This window comes from Mirounga leonina, unplaced genomic scaffold (assembly GCF_011800145.1).
Source record: "Mirounga leonina isolate KUSES-001 unplaced genomic scaffold, KU_Mleo_1.0 Mir_174, whole genome shotgun sequence".
Lineage (NCBI taxonomy): Eukaryota > Metazoa > Chordata > Mammalia > Carnivora > Phocidae > Mirounga > Mirounga leonina.
Genome location: NW_023270451.1, coordinates 44,360,928 through 44,376,396, shown reverse-complemented (window position 1 = coordinate 44,376,396; position 15,469 = coordinate 44,360,928). Strand labels below are relative to the sequence as shown.

General features: G+C 42.0%; 1 protein-coding gene across 1 annotated transcript in view; it reads left to right on the top strand.

Moving 5' to 3' along the window:
* Positions 1 to 9,152: 9,152 nt before the first annotated feature.
* Positions 9,153 to 15,469, top strand: part of CPVL (carboxypeptidase vitellogenic like) — a 124,741-nt gene continuing 118,424 nt past the window's right edge. Inside the window, exon 1 of the mRNA XM_035020814.1 lies at positions 9,153 to 9,217. The gene's annotated coding sequence lies outside the window, so the exon portion shown is untranslated. The remainder of the gene's footprint in view (positions 9,218 to 15,469) is intronic.

Sequence of the window (15,469 nt, the reverse complement as noted above, 5' to 3'; positions counted from 1 at the left end):
GAGAAAGGCGGTAGCCAGGGACAGAGACTAGAAAAGGAAGAGAGATGGGAGCTGGTCCTCCAGGGCCTCCTGTCTCTGCAGCTGCCGTGTGCTACTATGACGTAGCCATCTCCAGGTCAAGGGAGAGTCCTTTAAATCCATAGAAGTCAGCCAAGCAGGAGGTTCTGAGCAGTTTAGCCTGAGCCACCACGGTAAAAGACAACATATGGTTTTAGGTGATTGCTTAAGTATTCCTACCAAGGACTATCCTTCACCTATTTTTTTTTTTAAAGATTTTATTTATTTATTTGAGAGAGAGAGAATGAGAGACAGAGAGCATGAGAAGGAGGAAGGTCAGAGGGAGAAGCAGACTCCCTGCTGAGCAGGGAGCCTGATGCGGGACTCGATCCCGGGACTCCAGGATCGTGACCTGAGCCGAAGGCAGTCGCTTAACCAACTGAGCCACCCAGGCGCCCAATCCTTCGCCTATTTTATCTGTATTCCTTTATTTGGTGAGATTACTTAGTTCTTGAAGTTCTTGACAGACTCAAGAGGCTATAGATAGATATAACCAGAAAAGTCACTTTTCTAGGTCAACTCTGCTTTGAATCATAGGCACAATATTTTATTAGTAAGTAGAGCACCTGGACTAACCACTCTTTGCATTAGAGGAAAATAAAATAAAACTGAATAAAAGAAAAAGAAGAGATGCCACATGCCATTTCCTCTACTTAGTTCCTTTGATCTCTGTTTATCATTTGCGAAGTTTTTGCCTTCAACCAATGAATGGCCTGCTTGTTATGGGCCAGGCATTGTGCTAACAGCTCTACATGTAATTTCATTAAATCCTCAGATCAGCCCTGTAGGACTGTCCTCTTTCCATATATGAGAAGGATAAGGCTTAGAGAGGTTAATTAACATGGTTAAGGTCACACAGCTAATGAGTGGTTGAGCCGGAATTCAAATCCCTACCAGTCTACTCCTAAAGCCTTACTGTGCCCTTAATCAGATATTGTACTGAGCACTCGGGCAGGTTCATCATAATATCAACACATATTCTTCAGGACTGCTGTGCAAATTAAAGATATGATATATAGGGGAAAAAAGTGCTAGGCAAACCATGAAGCCCTGCAAAGGTTCAGTGTGATTATTTCTCACGGCTTTACACAGGGCTAGCTCTACTGTCCTTAGCAGCCAAGTCTATATTAATCCCATAATTCATCCTTAATCCACCAAAGTCTTGTGTGCCTGGCTTTCAGCATAGCCAAAGGGAAACGGAAAATATGTCTTTTGTTAGAAAGGCTTAACACCTGCTGTCAAAGGGTTCTGGATCATCAGAGAATAGATTGATTCACTTACAAAAGACTTAGATTAATTTGGACATTGTTTCCCTACATAAACCAGACACAAGGAGGCAAGCAACCCAGGGGAGGATAATCATGCTGGGAGCAGAAGCACTTATTATAAATAATTACCATGTAAATTCCCTGAGTCTGTAGCCTGTGGCTAGTCTTAGGAGGTGGCCCTTCCTTACTAAGCGTAAGGAGACTGAAGCGCTTCCCTAAGTTTTCAGGGTGTGCATCTGTGTCCTACAGCAGGATCACCACCCTCTGGGTCTACTTCTCAAGGCCATGGCCAAGGTGCAGAACAGCTGTGGGGTCATATCAGCTGCATCTCTTCTCCTCTTCTTTTTAATAATAGCACAGTGACTTTTCTGCGAGTTTGTGAATGTGACATATCTAGCTTCTTTTCTTAAGCAATGTGGTTTATGGTTTATTGAACAAGTTAATACACTGTGCAGGCTGTGACATTCCTCTTTCTGGTGTGCCCCTGAGCTATGTTTTCAAAGCCGTGAGGTGCCCGTCAAAGAGAGGTAACAACACTTAAAAGGAACAATGGCAGAAGCCTTGACAAGTGCAGGGGAGAGACACAGACACTTCCAAGAAAGGTGTGGTTGTCTACAAGATTAATCAATTCCCCTTGTTTTCATTATAGGTCCACATTTATCTTGGTGGCAACAGCTACAAATGTGAAATCAAAGCTCTGATGCTAGACAATTGGAATTGTATTTACCTGCTGGAGACGTGTAAACAGGCTCCTCTCTGTGTCTTCTTAATTGGAATATAAGGCACACTGCAAAGCTCTGGCCATAGGTCAGGGAGGGGCACGCTTTTCTGTGTTGTCCAGATACACTGAAAAACAGCGGGGGAGAGAATACAATTCAGTATCTTGGGTGAGACAGTTGAAAAAAATGATAGTCATAGCCGGCGTGATCATCATTATTATTGTTACAGGTACCATTTATTGAGCCCATTCTGTTTGACAAGTACTTATGTACCCTATCTCATTTCACCCTCTTAATAATACTGTAAGGGAGCTAATACTATTTTTGCCATGTATGGATGAGAAAACCGAGACGAAGTCACTTGCTTGAGGTCACCAGATGGCAGGTTCTAGATTTGAACCCGGGTCCGACTCATGTTCTAAACCATTTAGGGCTTAACAAACCGAGAGTCTCCCCAGAATATGTGGGTGCAGAGAACACAAGGGCTTGGGAGAACCCTGAAATCACCTGGACTGATCAACCTGACAATTTTTTTCTTTTTTTTTTTTTTAATTATTTTAAGTTCAAAGTGAAGACATTTTATTTTATTTTTTTTTAAGATTTTATTTTTAAGTAATCTCTACACCCAACATGGGGCTTGATTTCACAACCCCGAGATCAAGAGTCACATGCTCTACTGACTGAGTCAGCCAGGCACCACAACCTGACAACTTTTTGCTTGTTTGTTTGTTTTTTAATATATATATTTAAATTCAATTAATTAACATATAATGTATTAGTTGCAGAGGTAGAGATCAGTGATTCATCAGTCTTATATTACACCCAGTGGTCATTACATCATCCTTAGGCAAAGTGGTCATAAGGCAACTGACTTTTTTTTTTTAATTTTTATTTAAATTCAATTTAGTTTACATATAGTGTATTATTAGTTTCAGGAGTAGAATTTAGTGATTCATCAGTTGCATATAACACCCAGTGCTCATTACGTCAAGTGCCCTCCTTAATGTCCATCACCCAATTACCCCATCCCCCCCACCACCTCCCCTCCAGCAACCCTCAGTTTGTTTCCTATGATTAAGAGTCTCCTGTGGTTTGTCTCCCTCTCTGATTTCGTCTTATTTTATCTTTCCTTCCCTTCGCCTATGATCCTCTGTTTTGTTTCTTAAATTCAACATATGAGTGAAATCATATGATAATTGTCTTTCTCTGATTGACTTATTTTGCTTAGCATAATACCCTCTAGTTCCATCCATGTAGTTGCAAATGGCAAGATTTCATTTTTTGATGGCTGAGGAATATTCCATGGTATATATATACCACATCTTCTTTATCCATTCATCTGACCAACCTGACAACTTTAAAATTTTGTTTTCAGAAAAGCCAATCAGAGAAGAAAGTTTAACCAATTTCTTTGCAAGGCCTTTCTTTTGCCCACTATTGAGTACTCAATACAAAAAAGAGGCTAAAAATGTTGTTTTCAGCAGTTTGATTCTCCTCTGCAAGTTTTATATTTCGATTCTTCAACTCTTAAGCTGATTACAATTATGGTCATTTGAGGAGAAATGTGAAATTATTCAAAGTATTACAAACATTTAGCCAACTATGCGAAGATAAGCTAGTGAGCAGTGAAGAGAAGGGATATATTTGTCTCTAAGGAAAGATACATATTAAAATATCTCTCCCATGCTGTTGACAATTGTACCTGCACAGTCTGGCTGGAAGCACAGATGATCTCCTCTGTTGCAGGGTGGCTTCCGAACAGAATTTGTGCATAGGTTCACCAGATGTGCCCCTTCAGATGCCAAAGTCCACTGAAGCATGGATGTTAAGAAAAACAGGGTATTATTTAATGAAAATATATAGACTCATCATTTTTGCCCATCCCATGTTTAGCTGTCCCCATATCCTCTCAGTGCATCTAAATATCTCTCACAGTTGTATCCTTCTTTCCACAGGGATTCTAGTGGGTTGAGTGATGTCCCCTTCAAAATTCATGCCCACCCAGAACCTCAGACTGTGACCTTATTTGGAAAGAGGGTCTTTGCAGGTGTAACTAGTTAAGATGAGGTCATACTGGATTAGGATGGGCTCTAAATCCAATGACTGGCATCTTTATAAGAAAAGGAGAGGACAGGGGCCCCTGGGGGGCTCAGTCAGTTAAGCATTGGACTCTTTGTTTTGGCTCAGGTCATGATCTCAGGGTCATGAGATCGAACCCTAAGACTCTTTCTCCCTCTCCTTCTGCCCCTCTCCCCCCTCAAATAAATAAGTAAATCTTAGAAAAAAAAAAGAAAAGTAAAGGAGAGAACATACAAAAACACTGAGAAAAAAAGCCACGTAAAGATGGAGACAGACAATGGAGAAATGCAGCTCTAAGGCAAGGAACATCGAGGATTCCCAGGAACTGGAAGAGGCAAAAATTCTCCCGCAGAACCCCTGGAAGGAGAGCAGCCCTGCCAACAGCTTGATTTCAGACTTCTCCAGACCTGTGAGAGAATACATGTGTGCTGTCTTAAGCCACCCAGTTTGTGACGACTTATTATGGCAGTTCTAGGAAACTCATACAGGGACTACCACACACAGTTTGGCCCAAGAGTTCATCATCTTTTGCAGAGATTATTTGTACTTCGTACTACACTCTTCCAACTCGGCTCCTCCCGTGGCTGTCACCTCCATCCACACCCCTGCCCCATGTACTTTACTTTTCCAATAGAGTTCTCTTCTTTGAACTTGGATAACCTTCCGAAGACCCTCTGACTCAGTAATTCTGTTTTCCAGATTTTTCTGCTAAGGAAATAATTAGATGCACATAATAATTTATATGAGAATATTTCTTAGTGAATTAATTATAAGGAAAAATTGGAAGCAACTCAAATGACCGGATGTTGGAAATGGTTGAATAAATTATGGTGGATTCATAGGATTGAACATTATAGCCACAAATATTATGTTTTTGAATTGACAACATGTGAAAATAATCAGGGTATAATGCTAACTTCTAAAAGCAGGATAAATAACTCCATATAATATGATTCCATCTTTTGTGTATAACATATATTTGTACAGATAAAAGAGTAGACAAAAATACATCATGTGGTTATCTTTGAGGAATCACATCAAAAATTTTATCTGACCTTTTTGTATAGCCTCATATTTCTCTAATGATCATGTATTATGTTCATACTAAGAAAATAAGCAATATATCTTAATCAAAAAATTCAGGCTTCCAGTGTAGTGGCTTTCAAGCTATTTTGACCATATCTCATAGTAATAAATATGGTTTGCATTATGACTGTTGTAGGCTGACTAATGCCTGCCCCCCAAAGATGTCCACATCCTACCCTCCAGAACCTATGAATACGTTACCTTGCGTGGCAAAAGGAACTTCGCAGATGTGACTAAATTAAGGACTTTAAGATGACAAGATTATCCTGGATTATCTGGTGGGACAAATGTGGTTACAACAATCCTTCTAAGAGAGAGCTAGAGGATCAGCATGAGTAGTAACAGATATGAAGACAGAAGCAAGAGGTTGGAGTGATGTAAGGAAGCAGCCAGGAGACAAGAATGTGGGCAGCTTTTAGAAGATGAAAAAGACGGAATCAGATTCTTCCCAAAAGCCTGGGGAAGAAATGCAGTCCTGCCGACACCTTGATTTTAGACTCCTGACTTTAGAACCATAAGAGAATAAATGTGTTCCTTTTAGCCTTTAATTCTGTGGTAATTTGTTATGCTACCAATAGGAAACTGATACAATGACCTACCACACACACACACACACACACACACACACACGTATGCTGAAACAGAAAGTGTCACAAAGCATGACTTACTCTAACATTTCATCTCCTATATTGTCATGGATTGATCTGTGTCCCCCAAAAAAGATACATTGAAGTCCTCACCCCCCACTCCTGGTATTCCTGGTACCTCAGAATGTGGCCTTATTTGGAAAGAGGGTCTTCACTGAGGTAATGAAGTTAAAATGAGGTCATTAGGGTGGGTCCTAATCCAATATGACTTGTATTCTCGTAAAAGGGGGAAATTGGGACACAGAGACAGACACATGTCGAAGGAAGATAATGTGAAGAAACATGGGGACATCCTTGAGGACACAGGTAGAGATGGGAATTATGTTGCCGTAACTCACAAAGGACCTGGGCTACTAGAAGCTGGAAGAGGGAAGAATCCTTCCCTTACAGGTTTCAGAGGAAGCATGGCCCTACAGACACCTTAATTCAGACTTCCAGCCTCCAGAACCATGAAACAATAAATTGCTATTGTTTCTAACCACCCAGTTATTAGTATCTTGCTACAGTAGTCCTAGGAAACTAAAATACCTGTTCTATTCTATTCTATCCTATTTCATTAAAAAAGTTGTTTTCCCAATCTACTAACTGGGAATAACATCAGTCTTTGTAGCTCGACATTCAAGCTTCTCCCACTCTGATTTCTGTATATCTGTTTTAGCCAACTGCTAACCCATCCTGAGTGCATCCAGTAGCCCCAAATAGTCAATCATTCCCAGAACACAGCATCAATTCACACGTGGTTATATTCTTTGCCTGTGTTATACCCTTTCCCTGCAATGTCTATTCATTTATAATGCCCAGCTTCATGTCACCTCATGTCACCTGGCTCCTTAGCCAGAGTCACTTGGTCCCTGTTCTCTGTAAGGACAGTACTTTTTATAGGTCCCAGTGACAGCCTTTATCATATTGTATCATATTGTATTGTATTATCAACTTAAGTGGCTCCTCTCTCCAACTAGACTCAAGTTTCCATAGAAGACCACTTCTTTCTTCTTTCTTCCTTTTTAAAAAATCTAAGCTTCAGTACCTAGTACAAAACCTGATACACCACAAACTCAAGTATGGGGTGACTCAAAATATGTTAGCGTAATGTTAAGCTTTAATAACTTCAGAAGTATAAATGCCACAAACTTACAAAACTATCATTTGAAAGTTTACTTCTTTTGACTCTAAGTTTTAATTATTTTAATAGATGTAATTTTTTTTTCTTTTAATCAATATATGCCATTTTTCACTCAGGGGAAATGAAACAAAAATTAAAACTGAAAAATGTGTTACTCAAAATTCACAAAACTGAGTAAGTGTAAAATAAATGTAATTAAGCTTTCAAGTGATGTTTTGTAAGTTGCAGCATTAATACTTCTGAAGTTATTAAAACTGCAGTAAAACTTTGGTGACACCCTGTTTTTGAAGACCTATGCTCAAGTGTGATTCATTTTCTATTTACTGTAAACTTCAGTTTGGTTTTCATTTAAGTGGCTCCATGCTGGGTAAAGGTATTCCTTGGCTAGTAGCTGTCCTTGTGCTAAGGCCCACAGTTTAGAAGGCCCCCTTTGGCCCTCCACTGCTGTACTCCTCCACACAGAGTGAGGCATCCATGGGACTAAGTCCATTGTGTACCTCCTGCTGCAAATCCATACCTCCCCAAACCTTGTTCTTGAGTGTCCAGGATCCCCAGATTGCTTCTCCAGAAAACGGAGACTCGGTGACATTAAATAATTTGTTCCAGCTTACAAAATTAGTGCTATAGTTAGCCTTAGTTGCATAACAAACCACCCAAAACATAAATGGCTTAATAAAATAACAATAAATTAGGTTTTTTTCCTGCTCAGCGGACCTGCTGGGCCATCCTGCTGCTGGTTTTTGCCGGGGCTCACTCATGCACTCGGCTAGTGGAGAGGTTGAGCTGGAACCCTCTGGCTTCTCTTACTGGTCTCTCAGAGGGTACTGCTGTCTCTGGAACGCTTCAGTCCTCCTGCATGTGACCTCTCACTCTTCAGGAGCCACACACACTGGCTTCTGGCACGGTGGTCACGAGGCAGCTGCCTCAAAGCAGAAGCTGCGAGGCCCTTTGATTTCTGGGAAGCAACCAGCCTTTGCCCACATACTAATGGCCAAAACCTGTCACAAAGCCAGCCCTGATCCAACAGGACACCGGAAAACAGACTTGATGGGAAGAGCGGCCAAGTCACCTCACAAAGGAGCAGGGTGGTTGGTTTGATCGTCTTTGTGAAAAGTAATGGCTCAGAGCTAGTAGCTAAGTAGCAGAGCCAGAATGCCACGCCAGGTGGCCTGCCTGGGGTGCTTCTAAATAACCATCTCTGAACCACAGGGCATTTGGGGACATTCCGATGTGGGAATGATGACATTCCTGTATTTTGTCTTACCTTGCTCTTGTAATCTCCCTACCTTTTTAGACCTGTCTTCCCCTCAGTGTCTGGCTCAGTGCCCAGGACCTGAGGGAGGTTAAAAATACCTACTGAGGTCACTTACAAGAGATGTGACCCTGAACGGGACACTTAACCTTTCTAAGTCTCAGTTTTCCGGCCTGCAGAATGGGGATAATCTTAGTACAGAACCTATCAGATTGCGGTAAGATTCCCAGGCACTCCTGCAGAGAAAGCACCTGACACAGTATGGGCCCTTGGTGAGTTCTCAGGATTAGTGCGACGGGAATGTGGACTTTGGGCGAATGCAAGTGGGCTTCCTAAACAGTGGCAGTAAAATACCCCTCGGGTTCCAGAGGCAAAGACAGGGCTTGCAAGCACCAGGATTGCAAGCACCCGTGTGGGGAATGATTTTTAAATACAATGTTTAAATTCTGGGACGCCTGAGTGGCTCAGTCGGTTGAGCGACTGCCTTCGGCTCAGGTCATGATCCTGGAGTCCCGGGATCGAGTCCCGCATCGGGCTCTCTGCTCATTAGGGAGTCTGCTTCTCCCTCTGACCCTCCCCCCTCTCATGCTCTATCTCATGCTCTCTCTCAAATAAATAAATAAAAAGAAAAAAAATCTTTAAATTCTGATAGCAGCTTTAAAAAAGTGGGAGGGAAAATCAAAACACACAAAGGAACAAACAAAGCAGAGCTGCACCGCAGCCTACCTTTCTCCGTTACTTTTCAGGATTCCACTCCGGGGGGTGCCGGCTTCTCCCCCGATGGAGGGCTTTCCCGGGTGCGGCCAGGTCACGGGGAGGGGAGGTGAGGACCTACCTTTGGCGCCAAAGGTCTAGGTCACGTGGGCCGCCGAGAGGAGCGCTCAGCCCCCGGCGTCCTGCAGGGTAAACGTGACGGGCAGGGCGAGGGGCAGGGCTGCAGCGCTTCTCGCCTCCTGGGCCACCGCTGCGCGGACCGACGGGCTCGGGTGAGTGCGACGCTGCGCGCCGGGTCCTCCCTCGCCCGGGTCCCGGGACGCGGGGAGCGCCGGGCGGGTGTCTCAGGAGCCGTGCGCACAAGGAGAGAGGTAGCACCGTGTTGGCCGGCTCGGAGTTTCCACGTTGGGGGAACTGGGGATGCTTGGCACTAGGCTCTGGGTGCGCCCGGCCCAGGGAACATTCCCGAAGGCTCCTGGCACAATCCGAGGCAGTCGCACCGGGTTTGTGGGGTCCCCCGTTACTCTTGGTGCAAGGTGGGGACACATTCCCTGCCTCCCTCAACACGTCTCTTTGGGATATTTTGATTTTGTGGGTGCTGTGGAAGAGTGGAAGCGAGAAATGCCTTCGATTTGAGCGCCCCACAAAAGGAGATTTGGCCTCATAGAGGGAAAGAAAGCACAGAAGAAAGGCCCGGAATATAGGACTAGGAGAAAACGGGGGGCGGGGGGGGGCACAGCACAGCTGGAAGCCCCTCCCTGCCAAGTGGATTCAGCCCTTGCAGGGAAGTTACTAGGAGCCAGTGGGACCCCTAGGGACAAATGGAAGCATCCAATACCTTTTAGGTCACCTTGGTCTCATGGGAAAAGAATGGGCTTTGGTATCTTTATGGATTCAAATCCCAGCAATGCATTTTACTAGTTGGTGACTTCGAGCACATTTTTTCGGTTTACTAAGCCCCAGTCTCCCATTTTAAAGACACTTACCTTTTCTCCTCCCCTTAAATGTACAATTAACTTTTTACAATCTTTGGTGTGACATGAGTAAAAACGGAGATGTAAGGAAGAAAAAAAATCCAACCAGAATGTATTTTGCTAATTTGGAAAACAGCTTTTAAGAAAGTTGTTCAAAATAGAAATTTTTACACTTTTGGACGTAGATCACACTGGCTTTGTTGGCGTGTGAAAGTCTGTACAGTTGTCAACACCCTTTGGCCGACTGGGCTTTCTAGATTTGTACTCCAGGCCCCTCTAAGTCCAGGGGAAACCCTTTATAATGTAATGCAAGTGTTCTTAGCAAGAAACTGTTTCATTCTTTTTTTTTAGGAGTTGGGTTTTTTTGGAAGGGCATAATTGGTCTCGCAAGATATATGAGTCTAGTTTATAAACCAGTTTACTTATAGTGGGGTTCTCTGAGACTGATTTTATAGCCTGAGAAGTAAGTGGGTTTTGACTGACAGGTAGTTTAAGTAACTTAGAGGAGTGTTAAGCAAGTCCGAAGGACTTACCAGTTCATACCCCTTGAGAAAATAAAAACAAGAAGCAAACAGCATGACAGTATTTTGTTGATGACTTTGTTTTTGTTTTAGAAGGCATATGATGTGTCAGAGGAAAGATTGAGTGTTGAATACAATGCTGGTATGCACCGAAGTAAGATAGTGAGAGAAGAGCTTAATTACTGCCTCAGATAACATCAGATATCCATTTATTAGCACTGAAATTCCCAAGGTAAATAGGTAATGACCCATTCTTAATAAGAAGTACAGTTCATTTTAAAGAGCAAATGCAATTATTTCAGTTTAGCATTCCCAGGGGTTTAATAATGTGGGGTTTTCGTGGGCTGAACTAAGAACATTTAAAAGAACTAAAGTAGGTAAGTTTCTCATAATTTGAAAGGTACCTTTGGAAGAATGACTCATTCATATCTACATAGATTTGGGAGAGGATAAGCTGGGCAGAATGCTAGAACTGTTCCTTGGCCAAAAATAGGAACAGAGTTTAAACTTTTATGCTATATATTTGCAAGTTCAAAGATTTAAGCAATAATGGACTCAGTTCACAGGACAATGATCAGGTACTTTAATCATAAAACACAACTACTAAGCATAACTGAACTGAAACCAGAGTATTGAGATTTCTCTCCCTCAGAGATATTGTAGGAATAGCCTTGTACATGAAACCACATGTTTTTTCTTTTATTGCTTTAAACTAGAACCTGGGAAGTACGCTGGGGAGGGGAGGGGATAACTCTAGGTCCTTTGATCTATTGGCCTGAAAGAGCAAATTCTTCGCATCTTATCTTTCCAATATCCTTGGGACTTATCTCTTAACCTTTTCTCCATATTCTGATTCTAATTAGTGGTTCATTTTAAATTGTTAGGGTTATTTACAGGTCAAAATATTTATGTAGGCATCCCAGGCTAGCCCTTCCTCCTTTCTCTTTTGGGACTCCATATTCCATTACTTTCAGAAAGATCACTGGACATATCTTTGTGTAACTATATGGTTCTTTGGGGGAGTAGGTAACCCAGCCCCCAAGAGATCGATTCTCCTTTTTCTCTCTCTGCAATCTGTTCTGTTCACAGTTTAACCTTTATTTGTCCCAGGACATTTGCAGAGTCTCCTAACTCAGCTCTCAGATGTCATGTCCTCTCCACTCCAGCCTAATACTGATGGGGGAAATGAGCTTTCTAAAGCACAAGACACTCCCCTCCTTACGTGCCGTCAATGGCTCCTGATTGCAACCAGGATGAAGTATAAACTTCGTGCCATGAAATGCAGTGTCCTCCATGTGACTCCAACATAATTGCACAGACCAAAGTCACATGACCCCCTCACAAACTCTGTGCTCCCGCCAAATCAAACCCTCCCTTGTTCCCTAACTTCACTCTGCTTTTTATGTCTTTACAGGTAGGCATAGCTCCAGGCAGATAGTAGGCATTAAATCAATACCAGTTGAATGATAATAGAATTTCAGTAGCGGTATATACTATAAAATTGTTTCACCCTTTCTGAAAATCTGAAAATTTTCATAATCAATGTTGTACATTCAGAAATTGTGGCAGGGTCTTGCTTTCTTGTCACAGAATAATATATATAATAATACATAGAGCCCTCAGCTCTGGTCTCTCTAACTTCTCTTTACTTGTAGTGATGCAAAATTAGTTTTATTCGCTTAACTGCAGCACAGGAGGACAGATACCCAAGGGACTGGGGACATAGGACAAAGCTTCTGAAAGGTTTGGCCTTGTGCTGAGTGAGGCAAAGGAGGGATCAGGGAAGTGGGGGTGGGGGGTGTTCAAGGCAGTTTAGCAACTGACTTGCAGCAGTCTTGGTTCAAGAGGTGGGAGGAACAAAGTGGGACTGGGGAGACATTGCTAAGAAAGCAGTAACTGCCCAGAAGAAAGGATTGTCAGTCATTTTGCAGCTGCGGTGTGGCCTTGGGCATGTAGAAACGTTGTCCCTGTTCTGTTGGGAACATTGCTATGTGATTACCAGAAGGGTTGATTTTCAATTTCTTAGATTCTCCACTCCTCCCTTCACATACTCAGTGCATGGACACACACACACACACACACACACACACCTGTTAAGCACTAATGCTAGTTAAATTCATGGCAAAATTGAGTAGTGGTGATGTGGGAAACAAAGGCAGAAGAAAAATTATTCAATTTCTTTACTATCTGTAGCCTATTGACAAGTCCTTGAAACAGGCAGAGTGACATTCCTCTAGGGACTCAACTGCCTCGATGTTAATACTTTACTAAGGGCAAAAGGCAAACTTAGTCCAGCCCCCAGGATCCTATAAGCCTACTTTAACTTATAAAAATTCCTCTGGAAACTTCCTTTATCTCTAGCCGCACCCCCCCAAGATACATGTTGACAATCATCCCCCAAGCATATGACCCACCCATACACATCCGAAGGGTCTCATGACTCAGGTTTTATTAGACAGTCATAAATGACCTTATCCCAACAATAGCTAGTCCCTCAAGGTCCTGGAAACCTTGCTTCCAAAATACCTTAGAGACTTACACTATCCCTAACCCCCTTCCAACTTGAAAGTATATAATGGGCCATTTCTCATGACCCTAGTGCTGCTCTTTCTGCCCACGGGTCCTGTCCCCATGCTTTAATAAAACCACCATTTTGCACCAAAGACGTCTCAAGAATTCTTTCTTGACCATCGGCTTCAAACCCTAACATCTTTTCCTACATCAGTGGGAGATCTTAGTTAATGATACCACCATCTGCCCAGCCATCTAAGTCAGATCTGGGAATCATCCTAGATTCTGTCCTGTTTCAACATATAATATCTCATCACTCACAAGGTCCTGCTAATTTTACCTTCTCATTATTTTTAAGTCTGCCTTGTCCACACCTTTACTACTGCCTTTACCTGGTTTAGGCTCCCTCGTCTTAATTCTGCATTACTGGAAAGCCTATTAACTGGTGTCTGGGCCTTTTTTCATTTAAATCCATCCTCACACTATGGCCATAATAGTCTTTACAAAATACAGAGAGCCCTCAGTAGTTTCTAGTCACTAGAGGATAAAGTTTCTGAACAGCTTTCAGCCTCCCTGCCATCTGCCCTCTATTGACTTCTCCCTTCCATCCTGCTATTTATCCACTTCCTGCTTTATGCTGATATCTTGCCTGTGTATTGGTTATCTATTGCCATGTAACAGAGTTTGAAAAGGTGTAAAACCCCTGGCCCAAGAAAATAGGAAAGGCAACAGCAAATGAAGAGTGGGGGGAAATTCATCTAACTAGGAGTTAAGGTCAGGGTCATGAATCAGCTTGGAGATTTGCAATGGTCCAGGCAAGTCATGATAAGGACCTGGATTAGGACATGGGAGTAGTGCTAAGGAGGAGAGGGCAAATTTGAAAGACAACTAAGAGATTCAGTTGGTGATTGATTGGCTGTGGGAAGGCAGCAAGGAGAGAGAAATCAAGAAAAAATCCAGGGTTTTAGCTTCAGTGCTGTGAGAGTATTTCTCCTTTCCTTTCCTTTCCTCTCCTCTCCTTTCCTTTTTTTATTTATTTTTTATTTTTTAAAGATTTAACTGGCTTTATCAAGTGATTTCTGAATTGGTCAGCGTTCCATCTAGCAAGTAGAGGGGAAGCTTTGAGGCGCTATAAAAAAGGGAAAAAAGGAAGGTTTTTATAGGAGGGTGGGGCAAGAAAGTTATTAGCAAAAGAAAATTATTGTTCATCTTAGGGGGAAAAGCAAGGGGTCTTATCATGCAGATGACCTCATCTTCTCATGGTGGGTGGAGAGGGCCACTATGGTAGACTCACTGGTACCCATCAGAAAATTCCTTACTGACTAGTTAAGACTATATTTCTGGGGAAGGTTGAAACTACAATTAGATTATGCATTAAGTCCTGGTTTGGGGACTTGGCCTAAGTGATGTCATTTTGGGCCTGTGGTTTTCTTTTTTTAAAATTCCCACCCTTTGTTCAGACTCTCAGCTTAACAGAGATATGGTTAAAATATAAGGCATTAGCACTTTGAGAATATTTCTAATGAAGACAGAAAATAGAGAAGTAGGGACATGTTTAGGGAAGAGATACTAAGTTGGGTGTTTGGGTTTTTTCTTAATTACTTTTGAATTTTGTCAACATAATTCACGTGTGCAGGTGAAAAATCCAAGTCCTATTACACTTCTCATCATAAAAAATTTTAGTCCTTCCCCATCACTCCCCACTTATCTGTAAGGTTTCCTCTGACTCTTTTATCTGTTTCTTCTAGTATTTAACTCCAAATTTCTAAGTAATCTGCCTAGTCTGTTTCTTGACTTACTGGTTTAAGAGTTGCATTTTTTTCTCAATTTGAGATATTTTCTATGGACTTCCTATTAACCAAGGTGGGAATTTAGCACTCTTACCTAATGTCCCAACTTGCCTGTCCCCAATCCTGTTCAAATGGCTGTAGAATATCTGGTTGTTGCTAAATGCATATCTGATGTTTACTTTTTATGCAAGTATTACTCACTGCTGAGCCAAGTAGTATACTCTAATTGTGTTACCTTTCTTGTACAGTTTTATATTCTTCATCGAGTGAATAACTACCTCTTTTTGGATTGCTTAGTTTTCTGTGACACTATCGGGACTTCTGTCCAAAGCTGCAGACAGAACTGTACTATCCTTATGGATATGATTTTTTACAAAAACTCATGTGGTATTCATATTTTTATTTTCTTAAGGATCTTGCCTGTGGATTGCTCTGACTTACTGCTCCGACCCGTACTGGTGACTCTTTAGGCAGAGCTGTCTTGGGTTTTCTCTTCTGCATTAGTTCCCCTATTAGTGAAATTTCCGTCTTTCCCTTTCTTGGTTTTCTTCCTTGTTTTGGTGGAACACATCTACCAGTAGCTTCCTGAGTCGTGTAGTATACAAATCAATTTGTTTGAAGCCTTGTATCTACCTGAAGATTTTATCCTCACACTTGTTTGATAGTTTGGCTGAGCACGTAATTCTAACTTGAAGGTTATTTTCCTCTTAGTATTTTGGAGGCATGTT